The sequence below is a fragment of the Cyprinus carpio genome, chromosome A6 (assembly GCF_018340385.1).
Source record: "Cyprinus carpio isolate SPL01 chromosome A6, ASM1834038v1, whole genome shotgun sequence".
Classification (NCBI taxonomy): Eukaryota; Metazoa; Chordata; class Actinopteri; order Cypriniformes; family Cyprinidae; genus Cyprinus; species Cyprinus carpio.
The window spans coordinates 23,306,467-23,331,504 of NC_056577.1; the positions used below are offsets into that span (position 1 = coordinate 23,306,467).

General features: G+C 39.0%; 1 protein-coding gene and 1 pseudogene across 1 annotated transcript in view; both read left to right on the top strand.

Moving 5' to 3' along the window:
• LOC122134412 overlaps positions 1–17,423 on the top strand; it is a 35,768-nt pseudogene extending 18,345 nt beyond the window's left edge.
• Positions 17,424–18,805: 1,382 nt separating this feature from the next.
• LOC109091037 (cytoplasmic FMR1-interacting protein 1 homolog) overlaps positions 18,806–25,038 on the top strand; it is a 34,694-nt gene continuing 28,461 nt past the window's right edge. The window contains exon 1 of the mRNA XM_042758509.1: positions 18,806–19,004. The gene's annotated coding sequence lies outside the window, so the exon portion shown is untranslated. The remainder of the gene's footprint in view (positions 19,005–25,038) is intronic.

Sequence of the window (25,038 nt, forward strand, 5' to 3'; positions counted from 1 at the left end):
TGGGCACAGCTTTCCTGATGCCACCGGGGTGGCGTTTGCGCTGACGGCTCGGGCCCGCCATCGCTGCTTGCAGCTATATTGTTTCAGTTGAACCTTGAATCATCAGAATGGCTCACTGAGAAACTCATGGTCCACTCTGACTTAAGTAAAGCAGAGAGTTGGTCACGGCTAACGGAAGAATTTCTCAGTTCTCCTCTTCCTGACACCGAGGGTACCGAGGTGGGAGAACACTGACATCATTCAGAGATTATTTAGAACACTATATATGCTGAACATGTCTGTTACTCCGTCTGTTTTCAGACTGATGTCCACTATGGTGTGCTGGCTTTATTGCTCCATCTGTCTGACTCCCCATCCAACACAAATTACTGCGAAAGACCTAGATTAAAAGAATCTGGTTCAGTTTTTCTTTTGTGTCAAAACATGTATACTGTTGCACAATACTACTACTAATGTATCTACAAATTAATGTTTATTTCTACAGAGAAAGAAGACAAGTTTGATTGGGCCAAGTACCTTATGGAAGTGGAAGATAGACACTCCAGTGAACGCTATTACACTATTAGATCAGATCTGGTCTAGTATCATATTCTAAAAGGCTGGACGATATGGCATATAAATGATTTGTCAGTACTTTTCATCGTAATTAATTTGCTTTTTAATTAAATGGTAGTTTTTTTATTCAGTGGAGTCATGGTTTTGCTTTTTGAAGTAAATTTAAAATAGATAAGCAAAAACATTTTTGTATTTTTATTTGATGTAAAATAACCTGATATACTGATACTGATATACTTTTATATACTATTTTTTGTTAATATTTTGAATTAAAAAAATTGAAATTTTATTTTGTCATTTTTGTGAGTTTGTTTTAAAAATATCAATATAGTTTTTAAAGGGATAGTTTACCAAAAATGCAAATTGCCCCATGATTTACTTGTTATCAGGTGATTATTTGTGTATATGACTTTCTTCTTTCAGACGAATCCAATCAGAGTTATATTTAAAATTGTCCTGACCTTTCCAAGCTTTATAATATCAGTGAATGGGTGTTATTTTTCAGTAGTCCAAAATAACTATTTATTTCACATAAAGAAGATGTTTTTTGTGTGTGTGTGTTCATAAATGTTTTTAGTTTTAGTTAACTATAATAACCCCAACACAAAGAAGAATTATAATTATTAATTATAGTTTAAATGCACCAATACGATAATACATAAGAATTAACATTAATAGATGTTTTCCTGCATATTTAATGAAACATTTTAAACAAATTTAAAAGGTCTGACCCCTCAGTGCTATTGTATACTATATATAGTTAGCAATGTTAGCCATAACAGAGTACCACAGGAGTACCACAGGTCATTTATTTGGCAGGAGTGGTCTGAGGATGAGAGTGAAGAAGAAGATAGCCTGCAGCCCCTGAGCAGAGAGGATTCTGGTATACAGGTGGACAGGACGCCACAGGAGGACCACGAGCAGAATGACAAGACTGTCCAAGTCACACAGGGCCATGTAGTTTTGGATTTTGTTTTCCCTTAATAATAAAAAAACGTAATTTAAAAACTGCATGTTTTGTTCACTTGTGTTATCTTTTACTAATGTTTAAATTTGTTTGATGATCTGAAACAAAGTGTGACAAACATGCAAAAAAATAAGAAATCAGGAAGGGGGCCAACAATTTTTCACACCACTGTATGTTATTGCGATGATTACATTTAATAATCTGGACAAACCTGTTCTTACCAAAGGAAAGTGCATTTGGTAAGTTTGTGAAGGTTACATATTTGGATAGGGTTTAGAATGCAAGTTGAAACCTGCAGGGAATTAGCAGGTCTGGAATGGAGTTTTTTTTTCTTTTTTTCCAAGATTACATCTGCACTGTTTGCTGACACATGAATGTTTAGAGAATGCATCACAAAGATGACTGACTGCTCATTTCAAGACCATATGTTCTTTTCTGCCTCTCCTCAAGCTCTTCTCTGGTGTAAAGAAACTTTTTATTTTCCAGCACAATGACGGCAAGGTGACTGTGAGGAATGATGTGGTGGTCACACATCTAACTAATGTGAGTGGAGGCTGTTTTTCAACATCCTCTGTCAGGCCTAAATTTATGGGGTTTGTTGGAAGTTTACCATGCTCATGTGAAGTAGGGAAGGTGCCAGCTTTTATTTTAACATCTGTATTTTTTGGGATAAACTCAAACACAGACATTAATGAAGATATTACACTACAAAAAAGACAAATGCTGAATTTTATGGGAGAGAGAGAGAAAAAAAAAAAAACAAATTTTTAAAATTTATAATATATCGGTTTCATTTAAAGATTTTTTTTTTAAAATTTATATTATTGTCTAAGGCTAAATTAGATGCTGTTAATTTAATTTTAATAAGTTATTTTGCTAATGAGGGACTGTTTGAATTGTTAGGAATAGTTCTGAAACTGTGCAAGACAAAACCAGGGGCCTGATGTATAAACGTTGCGTACGCACAAAATGGGCATAGAAATATGCGTACGCATTTTTCCACGCACATATCGGGATTTATAAAAAATAAACTTGGCGTAAATAAGTGCGCACCGTAAGGATGCTCTTGACCGTGCGTACGCACTTCTTTTTCCTGGAGTGAGAAAAGTAATTAAGCTAACAGCGATTTTAAACTCTGCTTTCATGTCGATATACACATTTACATTAAATACTCTACTCGAATTAATGGATATAAACACTGAAATTACATAATTTTACAAAAAAACTTAACAATAGGCTAAAAAAAATTTCCTGTGGTATGTTTTTTTAATGACAGCGAGGAGTAATAATTCATCTTTAAACTAAACTACAGATCACATGTTATGAGAAATATTTTAGTGAGAACAATGATCAATGATGCCCACTTCGATATTATGATGGACACTGGTGGATTCAGTGGTCGAACAGTCCATTGTCTGGTATAGGACCAATGATAATAGCTTACTGTACAACCGCAGCTGCACGGAGGTGTTGATGTCGTGTGAAGGCATGTCACGACACGCACACAAAAAGGTAGATCCAAGTGCAGTATGTTTATTGGGGCAATCCAAAAATCATAAACTTAGCCAGGCAATGGTCAAAATCCAGGTAATCAGTCCAAAACAAGAAACACGAACAAAGCAAGGAAACACGAAACCAGGGTGACATTAAACAAGGACTCCGTAACAATGACAGAACAACCAGGGTATTTATACACAGGTGCAAACAATGTAAGTGGTGACAGCTGAATACAATGAACAGTGATGAACAGATAAGGCTAGTGGGAAATGTAGTTTCTGAAGGGGGTGACAATAAGGGGAAGTGAGACCTCTAGTGGCCACCCAGGGAGACACAGAACAGACACTGTGACACTACCCCCCCCTCTAAGGAGCAGCTTCCAGATGCTCCTCAGACAAAAAAAAAAAACAACAAAAAAACAAACCAAAAAGACCAGGAGGGAGGTGGACTGGTGGAGGTAGAACAGGGGGAGGGATGGAGGGCCAGGCCCGTGTAGGAGAACAGGGACAGGCAGTAATGGCTCCACCGGCAGCCAAGGTGGACCAGACAGTTCAGGGGGCCAGGGTTGACCCAAAAGTTCAGGGGACCACGAGGGACCAGACAGTTCAGGTGGCCAAGGAGGATCAGTCCATCTTAGTTGTGCAGACGGCCAGGGAGGAACTCGCCACTTGAGCGACCAGAGCGGAACCTGCCCTTCCGGGGTCCCTGTGGAGACGTGAAGGTGCTCTGGACGGCCTGTGGAGACGTGAAGGTGCTCTGGACGGCCTGTGGAGACGTGAAGGTGCTCTGGACGGCCTGTGGAGACGTGAAGGTGCTCTGGACGGCCTGTGGAGACATGAAGTGCCTCGACCTCGGGAACCATCTCGGGCACCGCATCGGACAGCGCCTCAGGCACCGCATCGGGAATGGCCTCGGGTCCCACAACGGCATCGGGAACCGCTTCGGCCTCGGGAACCATCTCTGGCACCGCATCGAACACCGCCTCGGGAATGGCCTCGGGCCCTGCCTCGGGCACCGCATCGGGAACGGCCTCCGCATCGGGCACCGCCTCGGCCTCGGGCACCGCCTCATTCTCGGGCATTACATCAGGAACCATCTCTGGTACCGCCTTGGCATCGGGCATTGCATCGGGAACTGCCTCGACCACCGCCTCGGGCACCACCTCGGTCATTGCATCGGGGACCGCCTCGGGAACCGCATCGGGCACCGCCTCGGGCACCGCCTCGGCCTCGGGCATTGCATCGGGAACCGTCTCTGGCACCGCATCGGGCACCGCCTCGGGCACCTCCTCGGCATCGGGCACCGCCTTGCCCTTGGGCATTGCATCGTGAACCGCCTCTGCCTCGGCCACCGCCTCGGCCATTGCATCGGGAACCACCTCGGCATCGGGCACCGCCTCGGGAACGACCTCAGCCTGCGCATCGGGCACCGCCTCGGGAACGACCTCGGCCTGCGCATCGGGCACCGCCTCGGTCTCTGGAACAACATCGGGCACCGCCTCGGGAATGGCCTCAGGAACGGCATCGGACAAGGACACCGCCTCGGGAATGACCTCGGCATCGGGAACGGCCTCAGGAATGGCCTCAGGAACGGCCTCAGGAACGGCCTCAGGAACGGCATTGGACAAGGACACCGCCTCGGGAACCTCGGGCACGTCCACCTGGACGACAGCGGCCTGCTCGGGAACGTCCTCCTGGACGGCAGCGGCCCGCTCTGGAACGTCCTCCTGGACGGCAGCGGCCCACTCTGGAATGTCCTCCTGGACGGCAGCGGCCCGCTCGGGAACGTCCTCCGGGCTTTGAGGAACGGCTGACGCCTGTCTCCTCCTCCTCCGTCCTCTATGATGGCGAGCCGGTGGCTCCTTGACGGAAGACTCAGGCGTTGAGTCAACCATCCTGTGCTGTGGTGCTGGGCTGGCGGCCATCTTGTGCTGTGGCGCTGGGCTGGCGGCCATCTTGTGCTTTGGCGCTGGGCCGGCGGCCATCTTGTGCTGTGGCGCTGGGCCGGCGGCCATCTTGTGCTGTGGCGCTGGGCCGGCGGCCCTCCTGTGCTGTGGCGCTGGGCTGGCCGCCATCTTGTGCTGTGGCGCAGGGCTGTCGGCCATCTTGTGCTGTGGCGCTGGCTCAGCAGAGGTGACGTTAATACCCTTGGGAACGTCTAGGATCTTGGACAGCATAGCAAAATACCCCAGAACCGTCTCCGTCGCCCTCTCCTCCGCAAACACAGTCGTGGCAGACGAGTGCTTCCTCCCCCTTCTCCGTTCCTGATGGAGAGATGGCGTCTCCGATCCATCCCTCACGAGTCCAGGGTCGACGGAGAGCCATGGTGGAGAGCGATGCCGGACCTCCTCTCGACCACTCACTCCTCTGCGACAAAACAACCAGGCGGGTTCCCTCAAACCCCCTCTCTCTCTCCCGCTCGATGGCTGGGGGAGAATCCTCAAAAAACATATCGCTGGATCTAGGCATGACGGAGTCCTTCTGTCACGACACGCACACAAAAAGGTAGATCCAAGTGCAGTATGTTTATTGGGGCAATCCAAAAATCATAAACTTAGCCAGGCAATGGTCAAAATCCAGGTAATCAGTCCAAAACAAGAAAACACGAACAAAGCAAGGAACCACGAAACCAGGGTGACATTAAACAAGGACTCCGTAACAATGACAGAACAACCAGGGTATTTATACACAGGTGCAAACACTGTAAGTGGTGACAGCTGAATACAATGAACAGTGATGAACAGATAAGGCTAGTGGGAAATGTAGTTCTGAAGGGGGTGACAATAAGAGGAAGTGAGACCTCTAGTGGCCACCCAGGGAGACACAGAACAGACACTGTGACAAGGCATCTCCACAACATAATGAAAAATACCACTATGTTTGAAGGATATAACTAGGAGAAAACGGTAAGATTTGCACCTTTCCTTTTTAAAATACTTTGTCAGTGACAAGCCGAATCAGACAATTGTGTTTACGCTGCAATAAATATGGACTTATCTGTTTCCACTAAAAAAAGCTAAAAGATGTTCATCAGCAAAACTGCATACATTTAATTTGATTTTTTTTAAAGTAATTGAAATACTATTTGGCCAGTGGAAAAGAATGAGATCAACTCTATTCTAAAATATATCTGAAAACAACTTTAAACCATCTTGTGTTTATGGATATTTTCATATATATTATTAAACATAACAAGGATACTGGATAATTTTTTAGCAATAAAAATTAATGTGTATGGCACAAATGGCATTATTGTCCCCATCTCATATTTCCTTAATGTCTCAGTGTTAAACATCGTGTCACGTGCATGGGAATATGCATGGAAATGACATGCAGATGAGGTTATGCATAGTAAAACAAGGCGTTGTAAGCTCCATATATGGTGATTTCGGGGAGGAGTCGGGGTGGAGATGCACGTACGCACAATCTTCCCCTGACTGTGATTTATAAAGGGATTTTTGCGCAGGTTCTGGCGTACGCATGGTTTTATAAATCTGAAAACTTTTGTGCGTACGCAAAATCTAGCTTTTGTGCCTACGTACACTTTTAGGAGGAAATCTACGGAGAGTTTTATAAATGAGGCCCCAGATGATTGGTTCAAAGTGCCTTTTTATCGATATGTGTGTTTTTGTACAGAACTGTCTTCACTCTGTACTGGAGCACATAGCAGCCTATGGGCAGGCTGTTTCCCGACTGCAAAAGTTTATTGTTGAAGTGACCGGCCACAGTGCAGATCCCTGTCCTCCAAGTCTTAACTCTTCCTCCTCCTCCTCATCCTCCAAGAAGAGCTCTGATCCTCCCTTCAGGACCTACCAAGCCTTTGTGTGGGCCCTGTATAAATACTTCACCAGCTTTAAAGAGGAGCTCAATACTATCGAGAAAGACATTACTGCCAAAGGTCGGTTTTTCTTTGTGTCAGCACTCAAAAAAAATAAATAAAATAAAAAATAAAATTATATATATATATATATATTGTATTTTTTATTAAAAACTTTGTAATTTAATTAATAAGTTTATTGGAGTATGTTTTACAAGAAAATACTATTTTAGTCTTTCCACTTAAAAAAATCACAATTCATTCAGTGTGTTTGCTGTTTCTTTGTAATTATTTGTGCAATTTAGTAGCAGTTTCTAAGATTTACTTTCAGTATAAAATATATTCTCAGTTAATTCTGTGTTGTTATGGTATTGTTTTTATGGTGATTCTTCATAGATGAGACAGTGACTCTGTCATCTGTGCTGGAACGGTTAAGTCCTCCTCTGGCTCAGATCACCATGCTGCACAAGGTTTTCTGCACAGGAGTGGCTGATGTGCCGCCCGGAATGCCCAATGTGTTACGAGCCTCACACTTACTCAACACCCTCTACAAGGCCATAATAGAGTATGACAGCGTGGGTGAGGCCTCTGAGCAGTCTGTAAGTATGTCTGGTTTTGGTATTGAGCATTAGATGATCATGTTTTTCACAAGAATCGATGATAAATCAAGGAATTCAGTTTTGCCATCACAGGAACACATTACATTTTAAAATATATGAAAATAGGAAATGTTACTTTTAATTGTAATATTTCACAAATATTGCTGTTTTACTATATTTTCGATGAAATAAATGCAGTCTTGATGAGCATAAGATTTCTTTTAAAAAGTCTTACTGACCCCAAACTTTTGAATGGCACTGTATGTAAGGGATTACATACAGTCAGCTTATCATTATCGTAAAATAAACCACTTTAGGGTGATTCAAGACCCCTTAGTGTTGTGTCAGGGTGATTTTCTCTTTGCAATAACCACTGTCTGCATCCACATTATCCTGCTAATTATACACCTGCTTTCCGAATAAATAAATATGGATATGTTTACTAGGAACAAGGATGTGCCAGTAAACCACAGGGACTTCTGGTATGCTGTATAGCGTGTCTGAGACGGTGGAGAGCGAGGAGAGGCTCAGTGATGCTGCCAGTGGAAGCTCTGGTGGAGAGCAGGTGTCCAGCAGCAGACAGCACACCATGGTGTCCTTTCTGGCTGGCAAATCCATGCAGCTCCTGAGGAACCTGGACTGCAAGGAGACCGAGCAGCCGGATGGCTCCTCCAGAGGTCAGTGTCAGAGAGGATAACTTTCAATCAAGTTTATTTTTCATGTATTTTCTTTTTAAAGTAGTTTTTTCCCCCAGTGTTAAAAAGTGCTTATCTTGTATAACATAAGAAATTTGTTTCCTCTGCCTATGATGACACACGCAAAATAATACAAAGTTGTCACATATAACGACACAGCACTGTAGTGCTTAATGACAATGACATGTGCTATAAATGTGCCAGTGCTGCTACATTTAACAGTAACTTGGCATCCATGGATACGTATGATTCAGCATCATGAACTACATACGCAGATCAAGCGTCTGCTGGAGGTTGCGTCAGAGAACATAGTCACCAGTCTGCGTTCATGGCAGAGACTTTGTTGATTAAAACAAAGACAATATAAAAGAACCAGGGAAAAAACATTACTTTTAAACATCAAGTTTCTAGAAATTGAAAAGCCATGGAAATTAATACAATATAAAGAAGTCATGGACATTTCTGTAACGAATATATGTTTTTTAATATCAAGCTCTAAAATATTTTTAGTAGACATTGCTGAGAAATGGCCAGTTCAAAATAATATTCCCATAATCACAAAAGTGGAAAAGTCAAATAAATTCACGATCGAACCCTGAAGAACATTCAGTTCTTGAATCTACTAAAATTACAGAATGTAGCTATTTTAATTTTAATGTACTTTTTTTATATTGGTACTCCTAATTTTATTCAAATTTAAAAAAAAAATGAAAACAAGCAGTTGTCATTAAAGCAGAAGTACAGAAATTCTGTCTTAGACAAAGAGGGCCTTGTCTTTACAGTGTTATTTGCACGAGTTGCTACTTATTTCAGTGTCATGGATATCAGTTATACCCACCCTAAAAGTCACATAAAAAAAGAAATACGTGGTTGTTTATTTGAAATGTGAATTAGACCCCTTCTTGTTTATTAGAGTGGTTCATTTCAACATAATGCACTGATGGTCTGAAGTAATTCTGTAATTCCATTAAGTTTTTATCTATATTGTTTTCTAGTTTCTGTTTAGTTTTTTTGTTGCATGCTCACATTTTTACATTAGTGAGTTTTCGTTAATGATAATAACCATTTGCTTTTGTGTTTTAGTTTATTCAATTAAATTCAAGTTTATTTGTATAGCATTTTTTACATTACAAATCGTTGCGAAGCAACTTTCTACAGTATTTAGTAGTAGCTTATCACTTCATGTGAATATGGCAGAAATGTACGGAAAAAAACAATTAAAGACGTAATCAAACAGATGATGAACACTATTAACAGCAATTATTACACTCTAAAAACTGCTGGGTTGAAAACAACCCAATTTGGGTTATTTTGGCAACCCAGCGCTGGGTCAAAAAGGGACGAACCTAACGCTGGGTTATTTTAACCCAACCAGTTGGGTTAGTATGTTTAACCCAGCATGCTGGGTTGCTTTTTTTATGGTTTAAAATTACTACTTTGCAGGGTTTTAAAAACCAGAGCGGGTGTTTTTTATCACTGTATTTCAGAAGGAAACCGACTGTATTTAGAAAATGTTCGATTTTGCACGTAATGCTTGATAAAGTAGCGTCTGTGAGCTCAGCGCTTTGTAGCCCTTACCGGAGAATCCTGTATCTCTCCCGCTTTTAAAGCGCCTCCTGCTGGCAGAAAATGAACTTGCGGAGTGTCGCCACTAACTGAGTGTAAGGCTGTGGGAAACAGTGCATTGCTAGGCTAAAATGAATCCAAATTGAGCTAGGCATTAAACCTACAAATTTTGTTCATTTTACACACAAATAGTAACTATCAAAAGGTAAATATTTATTAAAAACAAGAGAAAAGTCAAAAAGTAACATGCATGTAAGAAGAAATGCAGAAAAGTATGGCATTAACAGCTACAGAGTTCATAAAGCATTGAACATTTGTTGAATATAACTTTAAAGATCAAATTGGACTTTGGTAAATTTTATATATTGTATAAAAATATACGAACACACTATTATACAATAAATGTACAATTAGTTAAGTTCTTTACCAACTATTCTAGCATTACAGTACACAAATAAACCACAACATTAACACTGATATCATAAACATTTAACAGACGCGCGCGTGTGTGTGTGTGTGTGTGTGTGTGTGTGTGTGTGTGTGTGTGAAAGAATGTGAGCATGTGTATGAATGACAGAGTGTAAACTCTTTTACTGAACACAGAACAAGCATTTTACATTTTGTTTTTACAAATTATACACTTACAGGTTTGTTTCACAGTCCATGAATACAGATCATGCATCACTGTCAACTTTCATGATCTCTTTAGCATAACTGATGTAGTCATGAAGAAGCCCCATCAGCACATGTGACATCTACATCACCCAGGGCAGCGTCCTCCTTTAAAACCACTGTTGCATCAGTTTAGGGGAAAGGACATTCTCTTCTTTGACCAGCATTCATCCAAGTCACCGCCTGTTCTTCATCAGTGGCCTAAAAGAGAAACACATTTGAAAAAAAGAAAACTAATTAAACTATCCATTTTCAGATAGAGGTGTATTCACATCAGTAAGGAGAGGTAAATAATCTGTTTTAAAGTTTCAACACTTTGTGTGGTTGTTTAATGTCAGCGCTCGAGAATGCTATAATGGCAGCACCAGTGCGAGGGCTTGTGATATTGTTTGAATAAATATATTGCTTTCAGAAAGCTACTTTACTGAAACATTCACACATACCTCACAAATGTTCATGTACATTTAGGGCTGCTCTTCAAAGGGTTAGTCCACCAAAAAATGAAAATGGTCATAATTTACTCCCCCATGTTGTTCCAGACCCATACAAACTCTGCTAATTTTTGGAACACAAATAAATATATTTAATATTCTATTAATTTTTGTCCTCCATTGTAAGTCTGGGATACCAATATTTTACTTTGAACATACGTGTTTGCTATCATATAATTTAAGATTTAATCATATATAAATATCGGAATGGATTACTTCTACAATAACTCTGTATTTATGAGGTTTGAAAATACTGACTATCTAGACTCTCAATGGATCAACAAAAATCTGAGAAAATTCAAAATATATTAATTTGTATTCTAAAGACAGACAAAAGTCGTATAGGTTTGGAATGACATGAGGGCAACTAAATGATTTTTTGTGTGAACTATTCCCTTAAGAGGGAAGACAAAGAATGATGAGTCTCCAAATCAGACAACTCCAAAGTTGGTTTGAGTTCTGCAATGAAAAACAGACATCGATGGTTTTAATGAAATGAGCACATAATCACACTGTTGTTCCATCAAAATGTGAAGTAAAGAGACAGTAGACAACAGAAACATTTATTTTGCTAAAAATAACTTACATAAATCTCAAAAGAATGATGCTCACCTATGTCTCTGGCTTTCAACATCTACAAAAACAAAAAACAAACATTATTTTACTCCTAGTAAAAGAAAACAACTGATAACTGATATTATGAAATTATGAAGTTCACTTGCCTTAAACTGTCTTTCCCTCTCTTCAGAAGAAGCTGAGAACACCGCCTCCTCCTCACACAAGCAGGCTTCTGTGTCCTTAACTCCAAAGTTAGCTTGAGTTCTGCAAAGAAAAAGGGACATCACTGGTTTCAATAGAATATGAACATGTAATCATACTGCTGTTGCATCAAAATGTGAAGTAAACAGGCAGGACACAACAGAAACATTAATTTAGCAAAAAATAACTTACATAAATCTCAAAAGAATTATGCTCTCCTATGTCTCTGGCTTTCAACATCTACAAAAACAAACATTATTGTAGTCTTAGTAAAAAAAAAAAGATAACTTATAATTCTGAAGTTCACTTGCCTTAAACCCGTCTGTCCCTCTCTTCAGAAGAAGCTGAGAACACGCCTCCTCCTCACAAGAGCAGGTGTCTTTAACTGTCGGCGCGGGGACAATGAAGACACGAGCTCAACAAGTCTGAAATATTACATGTAAAACATACTTTTAACAATTACCACGTCAACAGCCTCAAAATAATCATGCTAGTGTTTATTACATAACGCGGTTTCCTTTAGGAGACTAACGTACATTCAGTTTAACCGCGAAAAATAAGATAAATTAACATGAGTGTAACCGTAACCATAACCGTCTATTAACACCTCAAAAAGTGCAGATATTGTAAAATATTATGTAAATATGACATAAGACACTCACGGACGTTATATTAAAAGTACCTCTTCCGTTCAGTAACGTTAAAGAAGGCCGTTAAGACCTCCGTTTCTGAGGCGAAAACCGCGTCCGCGTATGTTTCTATATATGTTAACGTTAAACTCTTTTGTTTCCGCCTTTCATAAAACCGGGTAAACAATAAACGATAATTTTACATTTTGAATCTTTACTTACCGTAATGTCTTTCACTCGCTTCTCGCTTCTTTCACGCTGAGAAAATGGCGGCTTCTCGCACTGGAGACGTACGATTTTAACGTGACGTGCGTGCTCTCCTTCACGTCCGCGTTCACAACCCAGCGCCGCTGGGTTATGATCAAGACCAATTTTCAACCCAAACTTGGGTTAAAACAACCAAATGTCCTACCTAGCGGTCTCAACCCAGCATTTGGGTTGAAAAAACAACCCAGCGTTTTTTAGAGTGTATATGATGCAATCAAACTTATAGCAAAATGTGGTAGTTCTGTATGTTGTTTCAGGGTTGGCATCATCTGAGGTCCTCTGATTTTTATGTGTTTTTTTTAGCTTAATATGGCTTAATATTTATGACAATGATTAATAAAATTCTGTCTCTGCAGATGCCAAAAGAAAGAGTCTGTACACGCTCTTCTTGGAATCAGTTCAGACACGTCTTTGGCATGGAGAAGAGTCACCCATGAATATGGTTACCGAGCAACAGGCCACTAAGAAGAGTCTGATCAGGATGCAGTCCATCGTAGCACGTCATCTGGAGCTGGACGACATCCATGACCCCCTGCTGGCCATTAATTTTGCAAGGTAACAGCAGAATACAGAATTAATGATTTGACATCACTGAAGTTCACACAAAGAGCACAGATGTTAAATATAGATTTATGTTTTCAAAGATTATATAAAGACACTTAACTATGTTTGGTCAGTCACAATTTCATTAGCTTGTTTTCCATTGAAGTGATTGAGATGTGTTATCTCTTGCAGGCTTTATTTAGAGCAAAATGACTTCCATGAGAAATTCTCCAGCAGCGATGTGATTTTGGACCGCTTCTCTGAGTCTGTGACATGTCAGACGTTTGAGCTTATGCTCCGCTCCTGTTTGTATCCCCATATTGAGAGGAGATACATCGAATGCTGTGGGAACCTCATGAGAACCTTGAAGAAAGACTACAGGTGAGATACTGCAGATGAATCCTTTGTGCATGAACCTCACAGTGTTGCTTTGTAGTGCATTTTATGCTTAACTTTCTCATTTTTCATCTTAGGCTTCTGGGGTACTTGCAGGCCATGAGAAACTACTTCCTTTTGGAAGCTGGGGATACTATGTATGATTTCTACACAGCCATCTTTGAAAAAGTTCTGGAGAAGGAGAGCTGGCAGCAGCTGGCATTCCTTAATGTGCAGCTGCAAGAGGCTGTTGGTCAGCGCCACCCTGAGGACAGCAACCAGTACTGCACATGCGTCTCTAGAGATCCTGTGGTTTACCATTCAAACCTACCTGATACCACTCAATATCCTGTGGTTTTTTTTTTCCTGACTCTCACATTTTTCTCATGATTCCAGGTTGTCTATATTTCTTGAAACGATTGATCCTGCAAGAAAAAAACAGCCAGTGAATAACCTTGATGGTCATAAGGTTACAAACCCACAATTAATTTAATTTTGACATTTTTGCTTCGTATGCTTTGAAGATTGTAATAACACCATAAATAATAAAATGTAAACATTTGTTTTAAAATGTCAATTTATGTGTTTGTATTTATGATAGTTATCTGTACAGATACAGATAACTATTTATGATAGTTATCTGTATAAATTATGCATTTTATATGAATTCTTTGTATTTTCTCTCACCAGGTTCCATGGCCTGTAGATATTGTTATTAGTTCAGAGTGTCAGAAAATATACAATCAGGTCTTTCTACTGCTGCTTCAGATCAAATGGGCCAAATATAGCCTGGACACATTACGATACTTCTGTTTATTAGTAATAAAAGGAGTGAAAAGTAAAGCTAGTGGATGCGCTATTAATTAGGAATAAGATATCTATATATTTCATATTTATCTAACTTCATAGTTCTATTGTATCTCATTGTAGTTCAGCGATCACAGGTTTTTTTTTTGGTTTTTTTTATTCACAGTACTTTCAGATCAGGATGATTTCAATTCACTAGTTCATATAGGATCTTAATATAGAGTCTTCCCACAGATTTGACAGTAGCTGCTAAGAGGCAAGAAGTAGGCCAGTTCGAGGAAAGCACAGCCAAAGAGCCCATAAACCAGCAGATTCACAGGATGTTTCTCCTGAGGGTCAAACTCATGCACTTTGTCAACAGCCTGCATAACTACATTATGACAAGGGTAGGTCTGAAATACATAAAATAGGCTTTATTTAGAGTTCAGACTTTTTTTGTTTCGTTTTTATTTTAGTCATCCTTTTATTACCTTGTGGACATACACCTTGCTACATTTCATTCGCAGATCCTGCATAGTACAGGTCTAGAATTTCAACACCAAGTACAGGAGGCAAAGGATCTCGACCAGCTCATCAAAATCCACTACAGATACTTGTCCACCATTCATGACCGATGTCTGCTCAGAGAGAAAGTAAGCGGGAAATGTACAGGCCAAAAAATGTGTCTGTCCAAAAAAACTGCATGTTACAATTGCAGTTTTTCTTATTAATTCAGTAAGCTGTCTTCCCCATGATGGTTGGCCTAGTTTTTACTTTTAAACCCTTATAGACATTTGTGTTATTTCTGATCCATCAATTCAGTTTTTCGTTGTCTTTGCAGGTCAGTTTTGTCAAGGAGGCCATCATGAAAGTGCTGAACTTAGTTCTCATTTTCTCAGACATATGGCAGGCTGGTTTAGGGGCCTGGAAGTAAGTTTAAAACTCTTCATGTGTGGAATCTCTTTAGATGTTTCAGTCTAGCCCAGGGGTCGGCAACCAACAATGGCACACAGAGGGATAATCGTTGGCACGCGAGCAATAGAAAAAACTGCATACTGACATACGTTTTGAGGTTCTCATAGTCACACAGCCTGTTAGGAGCTATAAATACTATTAAAGTGTGAGAATTAGCTTGTGCTAGTCATACTATGCGCTTCAGATCAAAGCCTCTGCGGTCTAACAGCACTCGTCAATGTCAAAATGACAGATGGCCAATCAAATCCAAGTAGGCGGGGTTTACTGTTCACAGAAGCAGAGCGCGAAGCGTCAGTTTAACAAGCAAGAGCGAGGTAAGATGAAGCTGCAAATCATTAATATTAGTCAACTTTTAACGATACGTTTAATAGAAATGTTAAATACTATATCCAGTGATGCAAACTACTTGAATTTTTTTTCTCTCAAATATTGCCATTTTGAGAGAGAGAGAGAGAGAGAGAGAGAGAGAGAGAGAGAGAGAGAGAGAGATGTAAATTGTCTGCGTCTGTCAATTTTTAGCTTAGGTGAGCTTTATTGGCATGACAAAAACTGTACATTTGTATTGCCAAAGCAGTTGCAGCTGGGCTGCTTACAAATAGTGTACATATGTATTAAAAGAAAGAAAAAGAATAATAGTAACAGTAATAATAAAAATATATAAAAAGTATTAAGCATGTAGTGCAAAATGAATTAGTGTATGTTAGTGTATAAGTTAGAAATAAGGTAAATAATATAAAGTATTAGATTAACAGAGGCAAAATATACATCTAAGTTATATAATAGAGTAATATGGCATAATATAATCTACATGTGCTGGAAGCATCAGATCAGGACAGGTTGAGTGTTTTTTCTTCTATGGTGATAGGCAGAAAAATATTGAGCAGCAAACACACAGCATTTCTTGTGTTCTCCTAACAGATACAACAGTTTCTCCTGGTTCGGAAGAGTTTTAAATGTCTGATGGACCCGCTGTATTTTATCATAGAACACTGTCCGTATGTCTGTGTATTTGGAGCATTCTGTTAGGAAGTGCAGTTCTCTTTCTATCTGATTCAGATCACAGTGTGAACACAATCTCTGCTCCGGTGGCAGCCATGTTTTTCTGTGTCTGCCCGTCTCTATCATCAGCTTGTGTCTGCTGAGTCTATATCTGGTCACCGTGCTTCTCAGTTTCTTATCTGACACTGTGTACAGAAACTCTGCCCTGCTGTACTCTCTCTTTAGGGCCAAATAGCATTGCCTTTTACTCTGTTGTTGTGTTTGGGTTTGCTGTAGTGATGTTATTCTGAAGCTCTGGATCAGCTGAGGGAGGGGCTTGCTTTCTTTGCTCATCTCTCGGTATTGCAGGGCTTTATAATGATATGATTGGGAGTCACTGAGTTTCAGATGTTTCCAGAATTTAATTGCCCTTTGTTGGTGCAGTGGTTAACCAGAAAAATTAAAAATGGCACGTCATTCTGAAAAGGTTGCTGACCGCTGGTCTAGCCACTTGTTCTTGACTTTCAGCTTTCACTTCATTTTGATGAGGATGAGGTTTTACTTCCCTTTTCGGATTTCACCACTCGTTAAATATTTTCCTTTTTTTCCTCAGAATCAAGTCGATTGACAAAATTGAGTCGGATTTTAAAAACTGTCACATGTTTCTGGTGACTATTTTAAACAAGGCTGTGTGCAGAGGCTCATTTCCTCATTGTAAGTCCTCCACTGCTGTGCATTGTAAAATAGCAGGGTAAATCTCACTAACCCTGTTCAGATGTTGTCTGTATTTAACTCCAAATGAAAATATACTCTAATGCAAACAAGAGCAGTACATTATGGAAATATTGTAAAGCAGTGGTTCTCAATTCCAGTCCTTGCGTACCACCGCTCTGCATATTTTGCATGTCTCTCTTATTTAACACCGCTGATACAGATAACCAGCTTGTTTGAAGAGAGCTCCATGCATGAACTGTGTTCCAACTGACATGGTCCTTACACCGTGTTCGTTGCTCCCTTACAGTTATATAAAAAAACATTGATAATCTTTGAGAGTAAGAATTAAAAACAAATGTCCCAATGCAAAAAAAAAAGTGCTTGAAAATTAAAATTGACTATATGTATTTTTCCTTTTTTTTTCAGTGAATAATGAGTCAATCCAGAAATATTTAGTTTTTATTCACCATATGTTCCTGTTGTCTTGTACAGTGGAGTGCTTGGCGCTGTCGCTGATGGCTGGATTTGAACAGTGTTAACAGATTGAGTATGATTTCAATCCAGAGCACTGAACACACAACAGATTATTTATTGTACTGCTGCATGGCGGCTGCTGTACTGTTCTTGTTTTTTTCTACCAGGACATCTGACATCCTAGCACATGAGAGAGACAAAATCACAATAGTACTTCAATGGTACAGAAGTAGCACTTTGTGTCTGTAAACAGTGAAACTTGTTGAATTGTCTACAGCACAGCTGCTGCATCAAGATACTTACCGTAATGTTTTATGAACAGTCTGTTTTTCAGCATTGCTGGCCTGTGTTATGACTCAATATGTCAGATGTGAAACGTAAGTGTCTTCTACGTGCAGTGGATACGTGAAGCACACATGACAAAAGCAATTTAATTTGATCTAATTATGTATATTACACACAACAGTGAAAAGAAAAACTTAAAGCTCAAATTTAAGTACTGTACATGATATTAAATAACTGTGAAAATTGTAGGCTACATTTGTATGCAGTTCAAGCCTATATTTGTATGCTGCTGTTGTTGCTTAAAGCCTTTCTTGTTGTGCTGAATGGATTGCATATTTTAAATTGAATTGCCCTTTGAGATATAACGCTGCCTCATACTTTTTTTTTTTTTAAATACAATACCATTCAAAAGTTTGAATTCACTAAGATTAAAAAAATACTTTTATTTAGTGAGTGCATTAAATTGAAAAGGCTTTTAGATTGTTTTAGAAAAAATCTATTTTATGTTCATTAAAAAATATTGAATCATGATTTCCACAAAAAATATTAAGCAGTACATTGTGCTGAGTTGTGCTGTTTTCAACATTGATAATAATAAATGTTACTTGAGCACAAAATCATTATATTAGAATGCAATTTCTAACGGATCATGTGAAACTGGAGTAATGGCTGCTGAACATTCCGTTTTGCCATCACAAGAATAAATACATTTTTAATTGGAATAATATTTTATAATATTCTTGATCAAATAAATGTAGCTTTGGAGAGTGTAAGAGACTGCAACAATGTTACAATGACATGCTACAATATAGTTTTTTTTGCCATGAAATACACAATGCAGGAAAATAAATAGGATGAGGTATAGAATTATATGAAATGGATGAAATATGAAAGCAAAAAATTAAATTAAATAGAATGGGGGTAAAGGTACATATAAGATGTAGCATTTCTAAAATGTGAATATTTACATTTCACTGTAGATTCCAAATGATAAAAAAAAAAGTAACAGTTCAAAATCCTGCTGCTGCACTCGCGGATGTGCGTTTAGTGCGGAATATTCCTGAAGGGCTGTGATCCTGAACGCCCCCTGCTGGAAGTGAGCTGCACTGCGGCGCTGGAGTTTCCTGTTGAATGTCCCTGTACAGCGCAACAGGAACTTCCAGCCTGAGCTGCGCTTTCGACAACACTCACCGCGAGCAGGATTCCTCCGCGAACTCCCTCAGCTACTCCAAACCGCCACAGATTAACCACTTTACGAGTTATCTTCATCCTCGCAGCCACCTCAGAACTGGAAACCACATCGAAAAATGCATGAATGAATAGTTGAAGCGGATTGTTTGTCCTGGAAAACTCAACTAAGGGTGGGTAGAGCGGAGTTTTGACTTACTTTCATCCTGGGTGTTGTCTTTTTTCAACCGCGTTCTCTGTAGTTGGTCAGTAAAACAGTCGGCGTTCGCGTAGTTTTGTTATAAAATGTATTTATGTTTCAGTATGTGCAAGACAGAATGGAAAGGTATTGTTGGGTTGAATTCCTTTGAGTTGTTTGAAGTTTTACGTCGTGGGTGAGGTGGGCCTACACGCGACTGCGCGTCTGAAGCATAGACTGTATAGAAACAGGTATGAAGACGCGACAAACTAGAACGCTCCCATTAAAATAAACCAAGTTCTCTGAACTGGAAACAAGACAGAACGCTTTATAGTTTATAATGTGTGCGCGTTATGTCGCGTAGTTGGGGTGACATGGAGTGGTGGATTAACTACTTGAAATTCAAGTCGGTAAGTTTTGCCTCTTTGTCGCCATCTCCGTTTGAAAACCTGGGATTGCAGCTGTGTGCGGATTTATATTGCTTGCGTGGGTTGTGCTCCAGCGCGGATGAATCTAATGTTTTGACGAGTATGTGTATATGGCCTTCGATAATGAACGCGATATTGCGTACCTTGTCAGTGAACTACGGCTCTGTCTATTAAATCCCGCTCCATTTGAAAGCAGGTGATGGCGATTTAGCGCTAATCAGGGAACCGGCTTTACTGACTAGATACGCATGATCATATCGTTCGATATATCGCCCAGCCCTACAACATCAGCATTGCGTGACTGTGTATAGTGTGTGTCAGCGTGTGATTTTAGTTTCTGTACACTCTAATCTCTAATTGTCATACCATTCAAAGCAAATTATGCTCCCTTCGAACTGGTTGTCTTTAAAATACAGATCTTGTGTACTCCCTGGCTGTTTGTAATCAGAAGCACATTTGAAACTGTAATATAATTTAATTTCATTCACATGTTTCATAAACACAAACATTTCTGGATTACAATCCGCCATTGAAATGATAAAATGAATTATTCTAGCAGCTGTGTGAAAAGGCTATGAATGATCCACCACCTGCAGGATCCTCACATGTGATAGCCTAGGGATGGGAAGGCTTTTTTAGTGTGCTCAGTGCGCAATGATCCGTGGCTAATACCACCATTAGCCTATTTTGATTTCAAATTTGAACGTTGTTACTATTTTTTTTCTCGGCATAGTGAATATCTTTTCACACAGTAGTACTATCTTTCATAGACATTCATGTTTAAGTGCAATATTATTAAATGCATTTTACTTCTTTACTTATTTATATATAAAGTTTATATATCAAGACGCTCAAGCAAGTGGCAGAACATGTAAACACAGCCTACAGTAAACATTTCTTAGTTAAAAGTTAGTAGGCTATCACAATTTTAAATTAAAACTTACCATTGACAGAAACAGCCATCTCGTGCCTTTTTTTTTCTTTTTGTCTTTTTTTTGTTTACTTTTTGCATTTACATTACAAATAACCCTGCTGATCATAAAAATAACTTTTTCTAACTCCACAAGTGCCATCGGTTACCATGTTTATCTAAAATTGTAGGGTACTTTTCCTTGCTTTACCCTAAAAGTACTTAAATTAGCCTATATGCATTTGTGGTGCAATTAATACATTTCGTATCAATCCATATACATTTTTTTAACGTGAACAAAGCCCTGTAACTTTAATTCAGCGTGTGGAAACGATCCCTGCGATGCTGCAGACGCACCGCTCAGAACACATTGAGTGAACGGCCAACATGGTAAAGGAAAAAAAACACTGCAAACGGAGAATGTGTAAAACAGGTGTGGAATAGTAAATGTAGTTGTTAATTATACATGCTTCTGTGATGGCTTTGTATAATTGATGTTTTTTTATGCAATGTTAGCCTATGTTTAATGCACTCAATAGCCTAAAGGCTACATTTGGTTTTCAATATAGGCTACTCAATCATTAAACTAAGCTTAAATCATTAAAAACTGACAGGCCTACATTCTTATGTATTTTTGTATTTAGGCCTGTTGTATTTATTTTTTAATAATGCTGTTTAAGACAATATAGGCCTACGTTTAGCGCCATCCCTTGACCATTAATATGTGACGAAATCATTAAAGAATATATTATTTTTCATTTAATTCTAAGAGAACATTTCACCACGGCTCTTTTTCGTGACTTTTCCATCTGTGAAATTAAGTGTCAGCAACAGCAATCAACAGTAATAGTTCATTTAAAGGTAATGTCACCGCTAGATTGGACTAATTTGGACAGTCACGGTAAAATGGAGTTTAGTAGTGCGAGTAGTAGGAGTCGCCTAGCTGGGACAATTTCTTTGTTTGTTTAAAATATTGGTTTGACACCTCTATCTGAAGTTGTTGTCTTTGAAACTGTTGTTGAATGTGAAATTAATTTAAAGTAATTGGTGACGGTGAAAATTATGTTTTAAGGAAAAAATTCCCCTGATAATGAATTCAAGTATATGCAAATATTACCCTTTAATAAAAGGAATTATTTGATTCATAAAATTATTTCCCAGAATGGATTACATATATAATATATTCCTTACATATGTTTGATGTTGCTATTCTGCATGACATTTTAAGATTAAGGTTCACAGATTTGCATTGGGTTTCATCCTGGTTGAGCAACCTCTAATCAGGGAAGTCAACTTCAGTTAATCACAGCACTGCAAACTTTCAGACTGTCTTCTAATACCCTGTCAGTTTGTTTCTTCAATGCAGATTGAGACTAAAAATGGATCAAACCACTCTGTCAGGATTGGTTTTCCATCCAAAATCCCTTTAGTCTAGATAGAACTAAGCTTATGTCTGTAAACCAATTCTATTGTGTCAGTCTTTAATCCTATTTTTTGGACTGAAAATGACTTAAAGAGAAAAGAAAGTGGAAATGTCTTCATTGGCTGGAGGTCAGTGGGATTGTTGGAAGTTCAGGCAGGCCATTTATCAGCCCACACCCTTTTGAGATTCTGATAATGATGCTTTAGGAAGTCATTTGTTCCTATGTGGCAGCCTGAGTGGGTTTTATGATTCAGCAAATTATTTAGCACTGACAAACAAAGACCATAAGTCGTTCATTTCTATTGACAAAGATGGGTAGGGTGTTCCGAGCAAATGGGTATGTAAAAATGATATTTGATATTCATTCACCTCTATATATGTTTACCCAACTATGACAACTAATGCTTCTGAGAACCCCAGAAATGTGAAAAAGGTCTGTTGGTGCTCATTTGATATGTTCATTATTCATTTGTTTTACCATGGTGAATAAGCGAAGGACTGCATCATGATGGATTTGAAAGTTCTGTGTAGTTCTGTGTTATTGCTTCTAGGAGGTGAAATGCAACAGTCATACGCGAATGCTGGGGATAGTGGAAGGCATCTTTAGGCTTGAAAGGTCCAACCAGATACAGTTGGTGGCAGGAAATCACAAGTTTACTTAGTTCTACTTTAAAAATGTTTTTATGTAATGCAGCAGAATATGCTGTTCATCATATGCCATTTAAATTGAGTGTGTGCATTTTTCCGAAATGAGTGCAGAGTGAGAGGTGAAAGCAGCATGTGTCAAAGTTGTGTGTATTTTCAGTGAGAGAGCACACCAGGGCATGCTGCATGTTGTGAAGTTTTTGTACATGTGCCACCACCTTTGCTGCCACGAGAGGAAAATGTGTGTGTGAAGATGTGAACGTATCGGGGAGGAAGACACTGTGCAGCAGGTGTTAAATCTGCAGAGAACCTGGTGCAAAATATGCTTTTTTTTCATCCTGCGACCTGCGTGCAGCAGGAGATGGGGTCATGTTTTGGCATGGTCAGTTAATATCTATCAACGCAGGTGGATTAGTGTGTAAGAGAGTCAGTGTACTTTAATACTGACTTAGTGGATGTTAGAGAGTAAAAGAGCCCAGGGCAGACAGCCAGACCAGGGCATATGGGGAGTCACACTGAAGATGACACAATGAGTCTCAGGGAATATTTGGCCTGGATGTTTTATGTTAGTTTTGATATTTTTAGATTTTCATAGGACTGTGTGACTAGAGAGTAGCTTAAGTGTTTTTCTTGTATTTCAGGTTGTGATTCATGCATATGCTCAGAATCAGTGTCTTATCTCCACCCTGCCTGTCAAACTGGGGACAGTCCAACGTCAAGTGACATCCCAAGTTCAACGTCCAATGTTTTTTATTGTTGAATTGGTTTAGCGGTCTTGTGTAGTCACAATTGGCATTAAACCTGATTCACTTTACAGCTTATTCTGACCAAGATGCACAAGTTCATGCACAAGATGCGGTATGACTATATATCGTTACCATGACATAAATTGTCTGTCGTTAGAGATTTTGCTATATTGTGTATTCCGCGGTATGCAAATATATCTGCATAACATATTACTGCTTAAATGTTAAACACCTTTTTAATGATAAGGAAACATGCATGAATGAGAAAATAAATAGTGGGATGCACTTGGCAGAGTTATTAAGTGTAATAAGCAGTGAAAAAGAACTCAATGCGGTGCTCGTGCTGACTGACTCTCAGCCAAAGCGCGTGCACTGAAAGCTCTTCTCAGACAGCATGCTATCCTGATCGCGAAAACAGGTCTCTTTCTTGTTCGTGTTTGCCTGAATGGTCAAATAAACACAGTTATGTCATAATACACAATCGGTTTATGTGTTAAATAAATGTAAAACAGTTGGATGTGTTTCAGTATATTGGGTCCATGCAGTCGGTCTTAAAGGGACAGCAGCCTTATTTACCTGCTGCTGTCTGTCATTATTAATGTTAATCATGTTTGATTGATACAGTGAAGACTATGCAGTGTTTTAATTATACACTTTATACAGTTTCTGTAATAATTCTTATTACGTCTTAAGTAAACCTAGCCTACTGTAGCTGAATAAATTAATAAAGTTTATTTAATTTTTATTTGTTCTGTTGTGCTTATAATTTGCTTCTTTTTCTTAATTTTTATAACAAATAAAATAAAAATAGCTATATCGAGGTACATATCATTATCGTGAAATAAAATTTCTCATACAGTGAAATAAGATTTTGGTCATATCACCCACCCTTAACTTATAATGGAATCAAAAGTAAACAATGCATCCGGTTAGTTTGATTCATGCACAAACAACTCTTAGGAGATGGTTGATTAAAGTGAACCAAAAATGTGTGGCACAACCAGTGTAGTCCAATTCATGAACAAATGATATGTATGTAGACTTAGCCTATTTTGATCCAGCTTTGTATCTTTGCATATCTGTATTATATGTAAATGAAGATGACTTAAAATGCATCATTTTTTTTTGTCATCTTTTGACAGCTCCAGGGCTTTTTTTAAACTACAGTTTGAACTTCCGCATTTTGGTATTTCCGCCCTAAATTTGGCCGTTCAAAAGAACAGATAGAGAATTACAGGCCAAATGTTTTAGCAAGTTTTCTAATTTTCTCTAATTCAGTCCCTGTTTGTATGACTGTGCTTGATCATGACCTGCCCCATAGAGAAATATTCAGGCGTGCAATGATTGTGGTCTCAAAAGAATCATTGCACTGCTTTTAACTGCAGTGATCTGATTGAGCGAATCATGTCATTCTCAATGAACGGACTTCTAGGCCTAATTATATGGTTTACTGCCATTGAGTAATTAGAAAAGACCAGATGTTTGATTGCATGTCAGTATTTTTTCTAAGAATCTGACATCTGAACAAATGAGATGTAGGGAACTGGTACAGTATTAAAGAGGAACAATGTTCAGCTTACTCAAGACAACTTCCCTTTTGCCTCACATCAATTAAGAAAGGTTGTTGAATCCCAAAAATTGGATTTATTTATTATAATCATTTACATTTGCATTATATTTGAAGCAAGTGAACCTAGAGTGAAATGTGCTAGACTATGTCAGCAACAATGTTTGTTCAATTTTCACATACAAATAAAATCACAATATTGAACTGTCATGTTTTGTCCACAACCTCTTTCCCACTTCCTTTTCAAAGAAAGATGCTGACCTTTATGGTTTCATTCTGTGTTAAGCTTAAAAAAAAAAAAAAAAAAAAA